This window comes from Silene latifolia, chromosome 10, assembly GCF_048544455.1.
Source record: "Silene latifolia isolate original U9 population chromosome 10, ASM4854445v1, whole genome shotgun sequence".
In the NCBI taxonomy this organism is placed as follows: Eukaryota; Viridiplantae; Streptophyta; class Magnoliopsida; order Caryophyllales; family Caryophyllaceae; genus Silene; species Silene latifolia.
In genome coordinates, this window is record NC_133535.1 from 56,961,621 (window position 1) to 56,971,266 (window position 9,646).

Sequence of the window (9,646 nt, forward strand, 5' to 3'; positions counted from 1 at the left end):
ATAATAATAATAAATATTATTATAATATTATTGATTAATAATAATAATATATTAATATAATCTAATAATAATAATCTAATAAGATATATAAAAAGTAAAGTATTAATACAATAATAAATATAGTAATAATAATAATAATAATAATAATAATAATAATAATAATATATTAGTAATATAAATGATAACATTATTAATAATAATATAATATATTAATAATAATAACTAAAAAATAAATAATACTAATATAATAATAATAATAATAATAATAATAGGTCTAATATAATAACTTATTAACATAATAATATTAAATATAATAATAATAATAATAATAATAATATTAAATATAATAATAATAATAATAATAATAATAATAATAAATATGTGATTAATAATATTAATAATAATGAGTATATTAATAAAATAATAAATAATAAATAATAACTTATTAATATAATAATAATAATAAGTATATTATGAATAATATTAATAATAATAAATATATTAATAAAATAATAAATATAATAATAATAATATAATAATAATAATAATAATAATAATAATAATAATAAATGTATTAAATATAAATATAATAATATGAACAATACGAATTAATTATTAATATATATAATAGTAATATAATAAATATAAAAATAATAATATAATAATAATAACAATAGTAAATACATTAATATAAAAATAATAATGATATCAATAAGAATAATAATAGTAATGTTGAAATAAACTAATATGAATCAATCAACTGATCTCAATCAATCAATCGAATCAATCAATCAATTGAATTGAATCAATCAATCGAATCAATGAATGGAGTGAATCAATCGAATCAACTTATTAGAACTGAAATTAAGTCCAAACGAACAGGGCCTTATATTATATATATACAATGTGTATTAAAGTAATACTATAACAATGTTTAAAATAATTAATAAAATAAGAGGAATACCCAATTTTTCAGTAAAAAAATTTTATACCTTACGTTCTCACATATCATTAATCTGAATCCATCCACTTGTAAGTTGTAACCATAAAGAGTGAAACTATATTCAACACTTATTCGTACCTATACTAAAATTCTAACTTAAACGTTTGATTTTAATTTGAAGCTTGATAATAGAATACAGAAAATATGAAAGTTGAGTTAAAAACTTAAAATTTATTTCATTTCCTATGAATCTATGAGATTACATTTATGAAAAGATAAGAAGAGAAATATAATACTAATAAATTGTAAAGGGTAATGCTACACTAATATTGTAATGCTCGTAACTAATAGTCTAATACGAAGCAAGAACTACTCCAATAAGAAAAAAAATAAAAAAATAGAATTTTGTAGCAAATAAAAAAACTTAAACTATCTATTTATAAGACAGGCATATTCGTCTTAACTTTAAACGGGTCAAGTATCACACATAAGACAAAAACATAATACATTGAGATTAGCGAAATGTTTGTCTCATCTATGCAAGTGAAGTGTTATTTAACCCGTTTTAATATTTAGACGGATATAAAAAACCTGTTGGCAAAACAAAAGCTATCACTCACTAAACACAAATTGTTAAATAAAAATAGCAAAACGAAAATAGAGCTCTTCACAGGAATCACAACCGTCCTCCAACCACCTCTAGTAATGGACAGTAAACTCACACCTCCATACCACTTCTTCTATTCTCTTAGCATTTTTATTTTCAAAATTTCTATTAGATTAGCCGAATGATCGTTGCTCGATTGAGCGCTCCTAGTAAGCAATGGTACCTTGATTTTGAACTTGCTCTCCGCTATAGTTTGATAAAATTTGTGTTTGGGTTTTGTGCATCGTGATCAACTAAGGGTGATTGGGGTTATTTATATGGTTTCTACAAGGCAATATTTGAAAATAAATTGGACGAAAATCTCTCCTCTATCTCTATCTCTAATCTCTAAAATATGGAAAATAATAACCAAAAATCACGTTTCTATAATTACATCAAATATTTAAGATTTTGTACCCATTTAATTGCTTATAGTTACCTTAAATTTAGGATTTCTCCATGATTTTGCAACTTCCTTGACCAATATGGAAAACAATATCCCATATCCTATATTATATGCTGTCGTTTTGTTATTTTTTTTATTTTTTATTTTATTTTATAAACAAAATTCTAGTGTCTCTAATTTACCGCCATGTCAGATTGTGGAAAAAAACTGAGATGCCATGTCAGCTCTATTGGCAATTGCATTAGAGAAGTATATGATATTAAATGTAGAAATTAAGAGACTTCAATGTAATTAAAGAAAGTTATACAAATTATTTATAATAATGAATGCGGCTATAGTGAAAGTAACAATAAATACGGCGGGAGTAGTGAAATTATCAATATTAATGCGGCAGTAGTGACAGTAACAATAATTACGGCGGGAGTAGTGAAAGTAACAATGATTACGGGAAATTAGTGAAAAGTTATTACTATTGTTTCATTAATATGAGTAAAATATTAATAGCGGGAGTAGTGAATTTGTCTCAAAATTTATTTCATCTTCATTTTAGAATATGTCATAGAAAAATATATTAATGATAAATTTATGGGTTATGCAACTTTAAGTAATTTTATTTAATGAAATACAAAATTTATTGGTAAGTAGATGTAGCCCGGGCGAAGCCGGGCACCAATACTAGTACTATATATTAAATGCAGAAATTAAGGAACTTCAATGTAATTAAAGAAGTTATACAAATTAACTATACTATAAAGTTTTAAGTCACTAGCACCGTGTGATGGACCCGATTACGGGATCTCAGTGCAAATATTATATAGTTTTGGTTAAAATTAAATTATATAAAAGTTTGGTAATTTTCCTAAACATTTGTAAGAGAATAAAACATGGTTAATTTCTTTAAAATAAAATAATTAATTAAGATGGTCAATTTGAAGGAGCCTAAAAGAATGCAGATGCTTGGTAATTTTCCTAAATATTTATTGAAGACTAAAGGATAGTCAATTTCCTTAAAATAAAATAATTAATTAGTATAAACATGCACACTTATGGTATTAATTATTACAATCATAAAATTATATATTAAATTTAAAATTTATGTAATTTTATTAAATTTTATAATTTATTAGATGTATAGAGATGTTAATTATTTAACATACAAAAATATATTATTAGTAGGTTATAAATAATTCAAGTTAGATTCCATAATATAATATTACATAATTCTTTCGATTTGATTTAATGCATATATGTAATATATTTATATAAATATATAATCCTCTTAAAATTGCATGCCTAAGTAGTAAAAATAATATCGTCAGTAAAGAAAAGAATTGTAGTAACATTGGATATAGTTATATGATATATAGTATTCACTCATTTGAATAGTAAAAGTAACAATATTATAAACGAGATTAATGAAAGAGGTAAAAACAACAATGAGAATAGTGAAATAATCAATATTAATGCGCCAATAGTGAAAGTAACAATAATTACGGCGGGAGTAGTGAAATTATCAATATTAATGCGGCATGAGTGACAGTAACAATAATTACGGTGGGAGTTGTGAACGTAACAATGATTACGAGCAAGTAGTGAAATGTTATTACTATTGTTTCATTAATAAGAGTAAAATATTAATAGCGGGAGTAGTGAATTTGTCTCAAAATTTATTTCATCTTGATTTTAGAATATGTCATAGAAAAATATATTAATGATAAATTTATGGGTTATGCAACTTTAAGTAATTTTATTTAATGAAATACAAAATTTAATGGTAAGTAGAGGTAGCCCGGGCGAAGCCGGACACCAATACTAGTACTATATATTAAATCCAGAAACCAAAGGTCTTCAATGTAATTAAAGAAAAATATACAAATTAATTATACTATATAGTTTTAAATCTTTAGCACCATTTGATGGATCTGATTAAGGGATCTCAATACAAATATTATATAGTTTGAGTTAAAATTAAATTATGTAGAAGTTTGGTAATTTTCCTACATGGTCAATTTTCATAAAATAAAATAATTAATGAAGATGGTCAATTTCCTTAAAATAAAATAATTAATTAAGAGGGTCAATTTCAAGGAGACTAAAAGAAAGAAAGATGCCTAATAATTTTCCTAAATATTTATAGAAGACTAGAAGATGATCAATTTTCTTAAAATAAAATAATTAATTAGTATAAACATGCACACTTATGGTATTAATTATTATCATCGTAAAATTATATAATAAATTTAAAATCTATGCAATTTTATTAAACTTTATAATTTATTAGATGTATAGAGATGTTAATTATTTAACATACAAAAATATAATAAGTAGGTTATAAATAATTCAAGTTAGATTCCATAATATAATATTACATAATTCTTTCGATTTGATTTAATGCATATATGTAATATATTTATATAAATATATATTACTCTTAAAATTGCATACCTAAGTAGTAAAAGTAATTTTCTCAGTAAAGAAAAGAATTGTAGTAACATTGGATATAGTTATATGAAAGTAATCACTCATTTGAATAGTAAAAGTAACAATATTATCAACGGGATTAGTGAGAGTGGTACACATAACGAGAGTAGTGAAATAATCATTATTAATGCGGTAATAGTGAAAGTATCAATAATTACAGAGAGAATAGTTTAATTATTAATATTAATGCGACAGTAGTGACTGTAACAATAATTACGGCGGTAGTAGTGAAAGTAACAATGATTACGAGCAAGTAGTGAAATGTTATTACTAATGTTTCATTAATAAGAGTAAAATATTAATAGCGGGAGTAGTGGATTTATCTCAAAATTTATTTCATCGTAATTTTAGGATATGTTATAAAAAATATATTAATGATAAATTTATGGGTTATGCAACTTTAAGTAATTTTATTTAATGAAAAAAAAAAATTAATGGTAAGTAAAGGGAGCCCGGGCGAAGCCGGGGACAAATACTAGGGTTATATAATGACGTGCTTTAATATATTTGAGTAGCTAAATGGAGAGGCCATCCGTCACCTGATGTAATTTATACCGAGTATGTCTTTTTATGTAATTGTGTTTTGTTAGAGTATAAAACGGATCTTGGACCTCCAACCATCATGTTAAGTTTTTGGTTGCAATGATTTTAACTGTGTCACTGTAAGTAAATGCAAGTTTATCTTAACTCTTTAAATGTGTCACTGTAAGACAGACTAGTCTGGAAATACCTTATATTGTCTTTCTAGAGATAATGTGAGAAGAATTTTGAAAAATATAGCCTTGTGAATTACTTTATCAAATAACTTATAATTTGACGTAAACGCATCCAAGTAGGGACAAAGCACAAGAATAGTAGTTAATGAATTTAACATATACTGATTCAGTTTTCTCTCTCTAAAGAGTTTCCTCTCAAAGCAGAGTTCCTTAACTTCTAAGTTTTCGTCACCGCTTTATTTTTCTCCGACTTCCTCCATTTCTCCTTCAACCCACTAACCTTTAGATCTGCCTACCTCCCATCATGGATGGCTGAGCTGTCCTGCTCCTCCTTCCCTAAATACCACGTGTCAGTTCACATACTTAATCCTTTGCTGCGTGTTTTTCCGGCCAAACTCCGGTTTCTTCCCCAGCCTTTAAATTTTCCGTCCCATTTTTTTCAACTTTACCACAAATTATCAATCTCATCCTTTCAACCATAAAAAAACATATGGCATCATCTTCCTCCTTAGCACCATGTCGTGCAGGAGTTAGTATCAAACTTCCACCACACTTGTGTGTTAATTTTATCGGTCTCGATTTCAATAAGGTTCTTACTACTCGTTTTATAGATCAGCGATACCTGGATGTCACCCGTATCATGAAGTTGATTGGAATCCACTGGAAGCTTAATGGGACGATTTCAATTCGTCCTATGAAGCTTTATTACTTAGTCTGTTTCACCTCCTTAGAAGACTACAACTACTTCAGGCACCGTCAGACGGTCAATATTGATGGAAGCTTGTTGGTTCTCCGCCAATGCACTGCCACATCCTTTCCGGACAATATGTTGTTTCATATTATTCCTCTTTGGGTGCGGGTTTTGCATCTACCTTTTCACCTTATACATTCCTCTATGGCGGCTTTTATCTTGTCTCATGTCGGGGACATCTGTGAGGAGGAAGTTGTTCCTTCTTTGACCCCCTCTCGATGTTTTGTTAGGGTGAAAGTTTGAATGGATTTATCCAAACCTTTAATCTCTGGTTGTTACCTTGCAATCAATGAACAAGAACACCAATGGATCTCTTTCTCCTATGAATGAGTCTTCAGGTTCTGTAGGACCTGTGGTGAGGTTGGTCACCGAGTCTTCTTTTGCCCGTCTGGAAAGATCAAGGAGCACGTCGCATTTGTGCACGAATGGAAGAGCTAAGTGCACGGGGTCTTTTAGCCCTACATGGACCACCTGGTTCTCGTTTCTATACTCATGAAATTATGGGCCTTCCTTCAAGGCTAAAGTATTTAAATTCCAAAATCAACATTGCTGCACCAGCTGACTCTGCTCATGTTGATTCCGGCGGGGCTTCACCGGTGTTCTGTTTTTCTTCTTCTCCATCTGATAATGGAGACAATAATGCAGAGCCTTTCTCTGAACCGAACTCAAGATTTGTTGTTCATGAGGATGAATCCAGAAAAGTTCTGCTCGAGCGCGTCCACTAGTTCGTTCTTATCCGGATCCACCAAAGGCTTCGACTTTTGTAGCACCAGCTTCCCCGGCGTTTAGGATGACTGCGCTTGAGGTTGATTTAGACACTAACATGACCTTGGGCCTGGCCGAGCCCACTACTCCCCCTCGTAATGTCAATGTGGGTGTCCTTTTTCGTGACTCAATGGCTGCTGGGCCTAGTAGTGGGCCTACTAATAATCTCGATCCTATGGACTCGTCTGGTAGGAAGCTAAAATTTGTTTTTAAAAGGAAGGTAAATCCTAGGCTTCATTTTTTAAGTAGGGCTAAATTTAAGAAATTGTTTAGGTCTAAGTTTTTGGATTTGAGCTTGGACTGCTCCTCTTTCTCTGTTGAAGGCCCACGAACACTCCCCCCTGAGTATCTTTGTGAATTTCTTGGTTTGCCTAGGTTCAGTTACACGAGGCCCTAGTCTCCAAACATAAGGAAATTGGAATCGGTTAATGGGCCAAGGAAAAGGATTCATCCTCTACTGGATCCGGCCCAGGAATATACTTCTGCTAAGAGAGCTAAGTATACAACTGACTGTATCTGAGATTTTTACTTGTCTTCACTAACACCGTCTTCGTCTTCTTACCTGTCGTTTTCCAGCGATGAAGATGGGACGTCCTTCTCAGGTCAGATGGTGGACCTTAAGTCACCACCAGGGAACCAATGAGTATCTTTTGTTGGAATTGTAGGGGCTTTGGTGAAACAGATGATCCTACTTACTTTGGTGTAGATTCTAATGGACGAAGTGGTGGTCTTCTTTTGTACCGGGATAGTGCGGTTGATATTCACATCCTTTGTAGTAACCCAAATTTTATCTTTTGTAAATTGGGTTTTAGGATACCTCGGGGTGTGTTTAATGATATGTACATTATGTTTATATATGGGGAATCAATGTTTCAATATCGACCTGCTTTATGGGATCGAATTTCTGATGTTGTTATGGGTTGCTCTCCTTTTCTCGTAATTGGAGATTTCAATCAGGTTGAATTACACTCGGATAAATTTGGTGGTTCCGCTCCATTCGGGGACAAGCTGCATTAACGTCATGGAAACTTCAAAATAGTTTGGTTGATATTCCTTTTTTGGTCCTCGGTTCACGTGGATGAATGGACAACATGATGAAAATTGTATCATGGAACGGCTTGATCGAGCATATGCAACACAGTATTGGTTTGATGTGTTTCCTAATACCTCGCTCTTAAACTTACCTATTCTCATAGCAGACCACTCCCTGGTCGGACTAAATCTTTTCGGTAACTTGTCGTTAGGAGCACCTAGACCAAAACACAATTTATAGCTTCACAAACAACTGTACAATTAGTAAAGAGGCAAGTAAAGGTCGGATCCCAAGGGACGGGAATTGAAATGAGATTTCTATTGAAACTAGTGGTGTCTTAGGGGTGTCACAATTTGGGTTGATGTAGAAGGTCACTAAACTAAATAGCAATGAAAGTAAATAAGCAAGATGAATTGAAAGGGTTGTAAACAATTGATAAAAAACAGTAGGGTATCATGGGGTCATAGGGGAATCATGGGAATTGATCATACAAACATGTTCTCAAATTATAAGCAAGCAATTATTGTTGTGACGGATTGAGTTGGGTTATATTTTTACAATCCTAGGAATGTTTGGGTCCCGGAGCCGAATCGATTAGATTGTACAACACCTACAAGTCGACTTAGTCTTCCCTACTAAACAACATGCATGGTCTAATGAGACTCGAGTTGGTTTATATCTTACAAGTCTCGTTGAAAAGGTAGGTGATGGGTAAAAATGCAAGGATTCATAGGCTCGCATTTCATCAAACATAACATGTGCATGAGTTGAGATCAAAACAAGCAAGCAATTAAACCATGAAAGCATATTAATTTAAGCATGAATCATTCCCCATGTTGGTTTCCCCTAATTACCCATTAACCCTAGCTATGGAACTACTCACTCATTATCATGTTGAACATGCTAGCAAGGTTGTCAATCATACCAACAAAGTGAAACATGATGAACAAATGAAAATAATTAGCAATAATTAAAAAGGGATTAAGAGAATTATACCTACTAATGATTCCAATAATAAATCAAAGAATAAAAGAAGTACTTAATGATTGATTGAGAGGTTGTCAATCTCCCAATAATAACCCAAATAATCTTCAATTACCCAAAATAAAGGATGAACAAAAGAGAGATTAAGGAAATAAAACTTGTATTAAAACTTGATTTATTATTGATTACAAAACTAAAGAGAGATTTGATTGATATTAACTACTCTAAGAATTGATAAGAAGAACATGCTCTTCCAATTAGACTAATGGGGTATTTATAGTGGAAATTAGGTGGATGCATTAGGGTTAACTAAGGGCTTAAATGACGATTAAGTCCCTACTTAGGGAAACGCCGGTATTTTCTGAAGGATGGGCATCTTTCTTGAAGCTTGAAGAAACGAATTTGCGCTATCTTGGAATCCGTGCGTCTTATGCTCGGGACGGCCGGATTCTATTGTCTCTTCCCGGGCGTCTTTGGGAGAAGACGGGCATCTTCTGGGGTTGCTGCCCGGGCGTCTTTGGTAGAGGACGCACAGATTGTGAAGGTGGAGGACGGGCGTCTTCTTGGGAAGACGCACGGGTTGTCAGGCAGCGTGCTTTCTTCTTCTTTTCTTCCCTTTTCTTCATAAAATCCTTGGGAATTTCCTCGGGGATGCAAGGATCTTTTCTCATCATTTCCCATCTACTATAATATGTACAAAGGCCTTCTAATCTTGTCTCTCCTTGATTCTTGGTCATTGAATTCAATCAATTTAGTCTCATTTTGCCATGAAAATGCAAGGTTTGCACTCCTTTCCTACCAAGGACACAAAACCGCAAAGAATATGCAAAACAAAGAACTAAAGACAATAAATGACCCAAATATGCACTAAAAAGCATGGGAACAAGGCTAATTCGAGGACTAAATATGCTCTAATTGTTG